Source organism: Grus americana, chromosome 3 (assembly GCF_028858705.1).
Source record: "Grus americana isolate bGruAme1 chromosome 3, bGruAme1.mat, whole genome shotgun sequence".
Classification (NCBI taxonomy): domain Eukaryota; kingdom Metazoa; phylum Chordata; class Aves; order Gruiformes; family Gruidae; genus Grus; species Grus americana.
Window position 1 is genome coordinate 116,519,530 of NC_072854.1, and position 9,700 is coordinate 116,529,229.

At 43.5% G+C, this 9,700-nt stretch overlaps 1 long non-coding RNA gene across 1 annotated transcript; it reads left to right on the plus strand.

Annotated features, from left to right (window-relative positions):
• Nucleotides 1-299: 299 nt before the first annotated feature.
• LOC129204818 (uncharacterized) lies at nucleotides 300-9,339 on the plus strand. The gene is made up of 4 exons (XR_008576509.1): nucleotides 300-411; nucleotides 1,673-1,846; nucleotides 4,009-4,124; nucleotides 9,033-9,339. It is a non-coding gene; the product is annotated as an uncharacterized LOC129204818 (long non-coding RNA).
• The last annotated feature ends 361 nt before the right edge of the window (nucleotides 9,340-9,700 follow it).

Sequence of the window (9,700 nt, forward strand, 5' to 3'; positions counted from 1 at the left end):
GGGCAGGGCACACGTGCCTTGGTGTATAAGCCAAAGCCAAAACCACACGTTACCTTTTATCTGAACCATCCTTCCATCAATAACTGCTTTCTTGCCAGAGACAAGCGAGGGATGCTGCAGCGCCAGGTAACACGGGCCCTGCTCCACCCAATACTTTCCTGTATCCTCCCTGTTCATAGCCACCCCCTCCCCTCCAGGCATTAACATTTTGCAATTAACTCTCTCCGGCATATTAAGAAATGTGAGATTTGGGGTATTTGGTTACTGAAGTCTGGATGTTCCTGTCTTTGTGTCCTCCAGCTAGGACAGAGAAACAAGTCGTCTTCTAGCGACAGCCTGGTGCGCACACGGTCCTCGAGCATCCCCAGACCGACGGCACGGCAGCTGCTGGGCCTGCAGGTTAATACACGTGTAAGTCCGCTTTTTTTCTTTCACGTCCTTCCCTAAGCTTTAAAATTTATCCTGCTGCTTTGAAACAAAGCGGAGATTATATACTTTGCCTCAACACCCCCTCTTTTTTTTTTTTTTTTTTGGTGGTGGGGGGAGGAATACAAAAAAATGCTGTCATAAAAATAATAGGCAGGGCCGTAAATTAAAGAAAGAAAGAAAGAAAGAAAAATGTGATTATATAACGTATCCTGCAGTAATCAATTTTACCTCCAATATCTGCTTTTGTTTTCAAAATGCTAAATAAACAATACATAATGCATCCCTCATCAGCCAAAACCATGAGGGCTCTGTGCTCAAATAACAGGAAACATATTCAATTTTCCTAACAGAAGACAGTTCATTAAGCTGTGCCACATCAAATAAAACTTTAATTTCTCCAGCATCAGAGTCGCAATGAAAGCAATTGAGGAAGATGAGCCATATGGTACTTCTATCAGCAAACACATATTGCTCATTCCCCCAAAGTTTTCTAATTCTGCTCCCCAGACCTGTGTAATATAGATAATGTGCTCTGAGCGCAGCAACCATGAGCTATCTGGTGTACACTTCTAATACTGTATTTAATGGGAAATAATGAATCATAAAAGCCTGCAGAAGACGGCTTTTGCTAACCTAAATCTCAGCTGTAATTTCATTGTTCTGTGCCTAAGATGCTGTTTGCCCTTTTCAAACAACAGCAGTTGAACATAATTATGCTGCTACAAACCTGGGCTGCAAAAAGAAAGCCTTTCTAATATAACCAAGTTTTTATTAACTCTTGAAATCCTGAGCTTGGGGCAACAGCGGGCTGCCAGAGAGCTGCCTGACAGGTTTTAGGGTTCATTAAAGCACACGTACGCACGTATCCCGATTTCTGGTGCGTAGCCCCACAAATTAAATTGATGACTCTCACATCGGGCCAAAAACGCAACAGGAGAAGTCTATGAAAAATTAGGAAATCTGCTTGACATCGGGAAATCCGACACTTGTCTGCTCTAACATCTGTAAGTGCCAAAGCCGTATAACCCAGTAAGAGGGGGATTTTTTTTTTTAAAGGTAAGTCTATTTTTCTTCTTCTTGCCAGATATAAAAATTGCGGTTAGTGCCTTGAGTAAAGGGCCCTCTAAACTTTATAGTGTTTATCCTCTGTTTATATATCCATAATGATCTATTTAATGATATCATAAGGTTAAAAGTTAAACAGTACTGTATTTTCTCTGCCTTTTTCTCCTCTGCCTCTTAGAAAGTAACCTGTGTGTCTCCAAGAGAGGATCGGGGTTGTTTGCTGAAGAAGCCTATAGGTAAAGGGACATCCATACATTCACACGGGAGGATTCGTAAAGGCAGGGACGAGAATATAAAGGTATTATTTTGATGTGACGAGCCCCGCTTGGAAAATGTCTTCGACGCATCTGAAGTAAGCCTCTTTCTCCCCCCCCCCCCCAAATACAGGGCTAATTTAAAACATTGTCTAGATATGCTACTTATACATATTGAAAACATATTTTAGTGGCTGTGTTTGTTTTGGCAATATATGAACCAAAAAAACCCCAATTAAATTAAAAAGAGCGACTTTTAAAAGTTAGAGATTGCCTTTTAAAAGCTTATTAAAATCAGCATGTTAGATGTCTGTCTTTGAATTAGCTCAGAGGCTTGATTGCTTTCATTAAAGCTGCCTGTTTGGGTGCTGCTTGGTGAATGTTCGAGTCTGTTTTTTCCCCCCTTCTCCCCCTCACCCCGAGCTGCTTCTCGCTACTTGTCAACTTGGATTTTCCCTCCAAATTTTGAAAGAAAATCGCTGATTTTTTTTTAGAGAAGCAACAGCCACCCCCTCCCCCCCACCCCTTGCAAAATATCACGACAAAAATCACTGGCAACCCGAGCCGGAGAGAGACCAACAGGTAAAAAAAAAAAAAAAAATTTAAAAAAAAGTTAAAAAAAAAGACACCCCAAACCATGCACCCTAACCAAACCAAGCGCCCCCAAAAAACCCACCCCAAGCCACCAAAAAAGCCAAGCCATCACATCGCTCATAGCCCATGAATGCCTTAAAAACAAATGTTTAAACAGGGTTTTTTTTTTTTTTTTTTTTGAAGCAGCAGCAGAAAACCTCTGCATGCTCCGATGGGTTACAATAACAATGCTCTATTGCAATGTAAAACAAGCTGGAGGAGAAAAAGGTGCTTTTTGTTACCATTTTATCAAAGCTGTTCATCTTCTAGCTGCAGGCAGCATTTTGCTGGAATTGCAGATATTTCTCTGTCCGGGCTCCTTTGTTTGTGCATCTCATTTGCATATATTTATCTCCAGCTGAGGGTGCTTTCAGCTCATTAAGGCCTCCCCTCACATTATTTCATAAGCCAGCTGCTAGGAGGGATTTCACCTGTGGTGACTGAGAAAAGAAGGGTGAAAAAACCCAAATTCTTCATAAAACACCACCAAAAAAACCCAACAACAACAACAAAAAAACCCAAACCCAAAACCAAAAACCAAACCAACCAACAACCAAGGAAATCTTCTGACTCTCTTCCCCTATAAATGGGCACCATTTGTGTTAAACAGCCTCTTGTCATGATAGATGCCTCCTGGGGTCAGGGGGGAAAGTTGATTTGAAGGTCAGCAGTAAAACAACAGACAAACCAGACGCCGAACTGGTTCCTGAGCTGTCGGTGGGAGCAGCAGTACAACCAGGTCTTGAACCTTTTTCAACCTCTAATAAAACAGGGGAAGAATCTGAAGTGGAGCAACCAGGCCCCGGAGGAGGAAAAAAAAAAAAAAAACCCCAACAAAACACAAAACCCAAACCCACAAATAATATCAATATCGAGCAGCAACGGGAAACAACGGGGAGCTCTCGGCGTTACAGGCACGCCGCTATTGTTTCAAGAGCCGGGGAATTAATTCCACTTATTTATTTAAGGCGTGTCAACTCGCTGCCTAAACCTGTTTCAGTGTCAAGATGAATAAAACTTTTATGGCTCATAAAATAGAGCCATTCATCTCAATGGTCTTTGTGGTGCCTGGGTTGTTGGTTTTTTTTTTTTTCCCCCCCTCCCTCCTCCTGGCAGGCTGAGCTGGGCCAAAATCTTGTCGTCCCAGCGCTACCAGCTTGCCTGTTGGAGCAAGGCAAATTTGGACAGGCCATCGCGAGCTAAACTTCTGGGTTTGATTACAGATGGTAAATGTTAATTCATCATAATCATGTGAACACCCCCCCCCCCCCTTCCTTTATTCCCATCCTAAAACCTACAATGAATTTACGTCATCTATATGGAGCTTTGGACCAACAGGTAATAAAATACAATAAAGCTCGCTTTTTATCAGGAAAAAAAAAATCCCATTAATTATGGTTCATGACTACTCTAAACCAAATGTTCAAATAGTAGTTGGAAATGATGCATAAAATCTCAGCATGTTCTGATAGGTTATAGAGTCAGTGGTTTATTGCAATGTAAAACAAGCCACAGGAAGAGAGGGTGGTTTTGTTTACCATTTTCATCAAAGCTGTTCATCATGTTGATATACTTATGCTATATCGTGACCCCTACATACGTTGCATTTCATTTATTTATTTTCCAGGTTGTTGCCACTTTTGCTGCCTTCGACTCGGAGAAGTCGAGTAATTCTCCGGCCCCTTTGAAATACATCTCGTCTGCACCAAATTTCTGCCGACAAACCAACCGATAGATACGGATGTAAGAAATATTTATTATCGTCGAGTCAGGTTTTTCTTTTTACTTAATCTGAGGCAATTAGTACCTGAATAAACACAGACTAAGTAATCTACCTCCTCAAAAGGTAATTAGACTTGAAAAGAGCTGTTCGGCTCTACCCAAGGAAAGCACAGCTTGATTAAAACGCTTTGGAGATTCGCTTTCATCCCTATTCCCTTTTGCCCCAGAAAAGCTTTTATAAAATCCCTACAACTTTTAATTTCTCCCCATGTCAAACCCAGGGGCTGCTTTTGGCCGTTGCGGCCCCCTCCGCCCGTCCCCCCAAATATTTAACCCCGCTTCTCATTTTTCTTTGCCTCTAATCTAATCGCTAATTCCTTGGCTTGGCCAAATAGTTAAAAATGTTAAGTGCTGCTCGCAATTCCTGCTGCCTCCCCCTCGTATCTGTCTCTGTTTATGGAACGGGCCCTGGTTTCCTCCTGCTCTTGTTCAGCTGTAGGTCTGCAGGTCAGGAGACTGTAAATACACACAGCGCTGCCCTAACCCATAAATCTGAGCAAAGGGCAGCCTTATATATTCAGATAAGGGATGCAAGGGGTGGGGGGGAAAGAAAAGAAAGGAAAAGAAAAGAAAAGAAAAGAAAAGAAAAGAGAAAAAAAAAAAAAGAAAGGAAAAGAAAAGAAAAGAAAAGAAAAGAAAAAAAAAAAAAAGACAAGAACAAGCAGACTCTGTGGCGAAGGAGGCGCGTTGCTGGAGACAAAACCCGAGGTCCAGCGGGCGCTGGGGGTAACCCCTGCGGGGCAGAGGCAGGGAAGCTCCTGCTGCCTCGCGGGATGTGCTGGCGAAAGAGGAATCTGAAATGTTCACCCTTCTCCCACCCCTCCTTGTTTATATATAAATCATTACAAAATGCATTTTATTACCTTTGGGGCAACGAAATTAAACAAGATATTTCGATGGCTTTCTCTCCTCCAGACCTTTGTTGGTCTATTTACTCCCCCCCCCCCCAATTTTATTTCCAGCACCTCCAAAGCTTTCAAGGGAACTGTCCCCCCTGTTATTGCTTCTCAGTTCCAAGGTCTTAGAATAAATAACATTGTTATTACTCACTTCACCAATTTCCAAGAAGAAATATTGCTGCAGCAAATGCGAGCAGCACTAATATTTGCAAAGTGATAAATGGATTGTTACATACCTTCCCGTCTGTGTGGCCTCCAGCCATCCTCCGGCCGGCTACATCCCTCCTCGGGGTGAGAGGGAGGGTGCCTTTGAACTTAGCAGGGTCCAGACACTTAGTGCCTTGCACAAGAGCCTGCTCCTGGCCCCCTCCCTCGCCCTCAGATGGAGAGATAATTTTTAATGGCAAGACCACGCCGGAGATGGGACCGGGACCGGGGAGAGCAGGAGCCACGTACCAGCACCAAGCAGCCAAGTAAAGATGCTTTTAGCCGTCCTGCTGCTCTGGGCACAATAATTTGGTGGGTTTTGTTTGTGTTGGGTGCTGCAGGGAGAGGGGCGAGAGGCTCAGCACGTCCCCATGGCACGGCGACTCCCCCCTGCCCTCCCCGGCCCCGCTCCGGTGCAGGGTCCCACGTCCCCAGTGTCACAGCGAGAGCCACCGGCCCTTCTCCGGCTGCCAGTGGTGTGAAAAGTGGACAGAAAAAAGCTTGCGGAAAATAAAATTTATTTTTCAAATTCCCCCCCCAAATGCCCCCAGTGCCTGAATGGGAACAGCAGTGAGTACTGGAGGTACGAGGGGTACAGATGCTCAATGAGGTGAAAACTAGAAGGATGTGTCCCTAACCACCACCTCTCTCGTTGTTCATTAAATCTCATTAATTCACATGAAATTCTCAGCAAACTTTCTTAATCAAAGCTGAGGTTAGGGACATGCAGATGTGGGGAGCAGTCTGCTGGCCTCCTCACCCCAAATCTGGTGATGCTCACCAGATCATTTCTGTGCGTAAAAAGAGGTGGCAATCAGAGAATTCACACTGAATAATTAAAAAAATAAAATGGTGTGTTTGTTTTTTTTTTTTTTAAACAGCAATTTTATCTAGCTCTGAGACATGGTTAGGGCTCTTCAATTTTATTTAAAACAAAATCTCCAGATCAAATTATTCCTGGAGCGCGAGTCATGCTGCATTACAGTCTGATTGTGTTGTAATTAAAAACAAAGCAAAACATTTTGCTTCAGACCCACAAAGAGTAACCTGCTGACATTTCTTTGCCGGAGCCTGTTGCGTTTCCAGGCTGTGGTCCACAGGTTAGGGGCTGAGAGGGTTTGGTCGGCTGGTTTGAATTCCTCGGCTGGGGCTAGCACCTGCACCTGAGGTTATCCAGGCACCAGAAGTGATGTAAAAGCTCGTTCTTCCTGCGCACAGCAAAATTCAGACTCTCCAGGAGCATCGTCCCCATTTCTCCAGTGCTGGTGCGGCATCCTCTCTGCAGCTGGGGTACCACCAGGAGAAGGGGGCCAAAGCATCCTCCATCACGCTGCCCTCCCTGGCTTTTTCTCCCCATACAGCCCCGGGAATTAGCAAAGCCCACCCTTGACTTCTTAAAAGGCTGGCAGAAGCCCTAGGAGATGCTCACCGGCGTGTGCGGGTCTCACGTTGAGGTTAGGCACAGCACCTACGTGGTACCAGCTCGACATGGGAGGAGGCAAAGGGTGCATGCAAAAGTTTCAGCAGCCCGGGGTGAGGTGTTGGCACGGGCTGGCAGCGCTAGTACGTGGATAAGTCTGTGGCCAAAGGGATGGGGAAGGTGGTAGGCTGAAAGGCTGGGGCTATATATTTGGTTGGTTTTTTCCAAAGGAGTATCTTGAGCCATAAAAGAAAGAAGAGAGAGCTAACGCAGGATTGCAGAAAGAAAATCATCCAGAAACTGTGGGCAGAGGTACAAAAGGGTCAGTCAAAAGAGGTGGTAAAAATGTATCTGAACACTTTTTTCCTCCTGACCAAAGTGAATACCATCTTTTCTTTTTTTCTTTTTCAATAAAATGAGCAAAATTGAAAGGAAGGCCATAAGTTACAGATAAGGATAATAAGTCCTTTGGCTCTCCTGCAAAATACATACAGTTCAATAACATTAATAAAAAGGGATAGTGGTTTCTAATCAAAGGATTAATATACATACCATCCATAATACTCTCATAAATGTATATGTCCATGTGTACGTTTATACAGCTGCAAATAGGCATGTAATTATATGTACATATATGTGTGTGTACATATATACATACACACGTGTACATGTATACAGGTGTACATATATATGTGTGTACCCGTATGCGCATGTATATATGGTTGATGCCTATTTAGAGCTGTGCACATGTACACACATTAATATGTGCGCATGTACACAAGAGTACACTTACATACACAAACATACACACGTGTACAACACGTATGTGTTCCACACACGTGCACACCTAAAAAAACCAACTTGCCACAATGAAAAATAACAGGGGCTGCAAAATTAGTTAAGAAAAAAAAAGTGATGAAAGCAGGAGAGAGCTGGGGCAGTGGCATTGTGGGGAGCTATTGTCCTGTTTGGAAACATCCAGAAATCTCCCTAAACATTTCCCGACACTTTTCTTAACTCCAGGAGCGGGACTGGGAGTGCCTCAAGATCACGTTTTCTTGAGCGATTCCTGCCAGGCAGGAAACCCTGCGAGAGCAGTGTTTCTTGTACTGCTCTGCTTCCAGCCCCAGGAAGCACACAGGTAAGAAAGAAAATCAAAATAATTGAATATATACAAAACATCTACATTTGTATAAACAGCAAGCTTTGAAAAGGGGGAAAAAAAATCAGGTCTTTATTTTTTACTATTTCTTTTCCTCAAACCTCAAAAAAAAAAAAAAGTCAAGGCAGTTCTTATTTTATCCAGACCAGTTCATAAATCCCAAGTCATAAATCCACATGATATCCCGGGCTGCTGGATTTTGCATTTGGAGCTCTGAAAGACTGATAGCTGAAAGATTTATAAAATCCCAGGTAGCCAGAGTGCTCCCTATTGGCTCCACATCTGAGGGGTCCCCGTGTCCTGCCTAGCCCAGCAAGCTGGATGTATGGGATATATTGTGCTCGAGCAGCAGGCCCCCCCATCTCTTATTTCCAGCTGTGGTGAGGGCTAAAATTTGGTCATTTGGGGTGGCTGGGCCCCGTTTAGGGACTTTTCTGCGCAGGCATGGGGACAGCCACAAGCTGGGGATGCCGGGAGCCTGCTGCAGCCTCCTGCAAAATCATCCCGTGGGTTGTGTCCTCGATGTACCATTTAGCTTGCGTGGGAGATCCGACTACAAACGGTGGAATTGTTTCAGCTATATTGAATATACGTTTAATTTTGTTCCTCACAACGTCATTTAATAGGAGTGGCTCTTCAGTAAGAAGAGGGTATCACTGCTGGGGTCAGAGGATGATAATACTTAGAGGATCAGCCCCTTAGTAAGAAAATGGTAGCTAAGTTTCCCTCGGTCAAAGTACATGCTGCAAACAATTTAGCCAGCAAAGCAGCACGTTCATATTCCCCAAAGAGAACATTTTTTTTTTTTTCTTTTTCGTAAGTTCAGTGGATGTTGCATGTGAGTCCATGTGTACCGGGATAAAAGTTTCCCCAAACAAATCATCTGAAGAGTGATGTATACTGTTTATCAACATCCATAGGATGCTAAAAACACCCTTAAAGCCTTCCCTCTGATACTGTCTTCTGTCCTTCCTGGATGACCTTAGTCCAGTATTTTTCTCCAGACTTGCAATGACAGACATTTTTAATATGCTTCTGTTGCATTAATAAAAAGATATATATATATATATATATATAAAAAAAATCCCTCTTCTGCAGTTACAATACTTCCTTTATAGCTGTAAGGATATTAACTAACAGCTTTGTTACTGAGAAATGAAATTATTTGCTTTATATTTCAGATATTTATATTCATGGGTCTGAATGCATTGAAGTCCATGTGGAAAAATCCTCCTTCACCTTCCTGGAGAAGGGTGGTGGAATCAACCTGAGGTCAGCTCTGCCTGTTTGGCATTTTATTAGAAGCACACGGTCCAGCTAAATTCAGATGATTTTTTTCTTTGTTTGTTTGTTTGTCTGCTTGTATTAGTGGAAATTAAAGCATTGCCAAGGTTTGTGCTTCCTGCGTGTCACAACCATCGCCGCCTTTAACCAGCATCATGAGCAGCTTGGCTTGCACGCCACAGATAGCTGCCCGCCTCCGGCACCTCTTCATCCCATCAAAATCCCTGGCTTCATTAGAAACAGTTACTCATTTAAGGGGTCAAACTAAACCAGACACAATCAGACCAAAGCATTTACATGTCATACTTGTAGCAGGAAAGGTTTTTCCTGGTTATTCTTGAAATCCAAAGCTTTCCCAAGCCTGTTTGTGGCTCTCACGACGTATCCTTCCCCTTCCCGAGCAGAACAGATTTCTTTTTAAACCTTGAACTCCCATGGACTATGTTTGTGCCATATTTCATCTTTTCTTCCTACTTCCTTACTCTTTCTCCCTCTCTCAGCTGAGTTGGAGCCATCCTGAGCTCATGGCTGTTGAGTGCAAGGCTGGGGATGCGGTTCAGAAGGG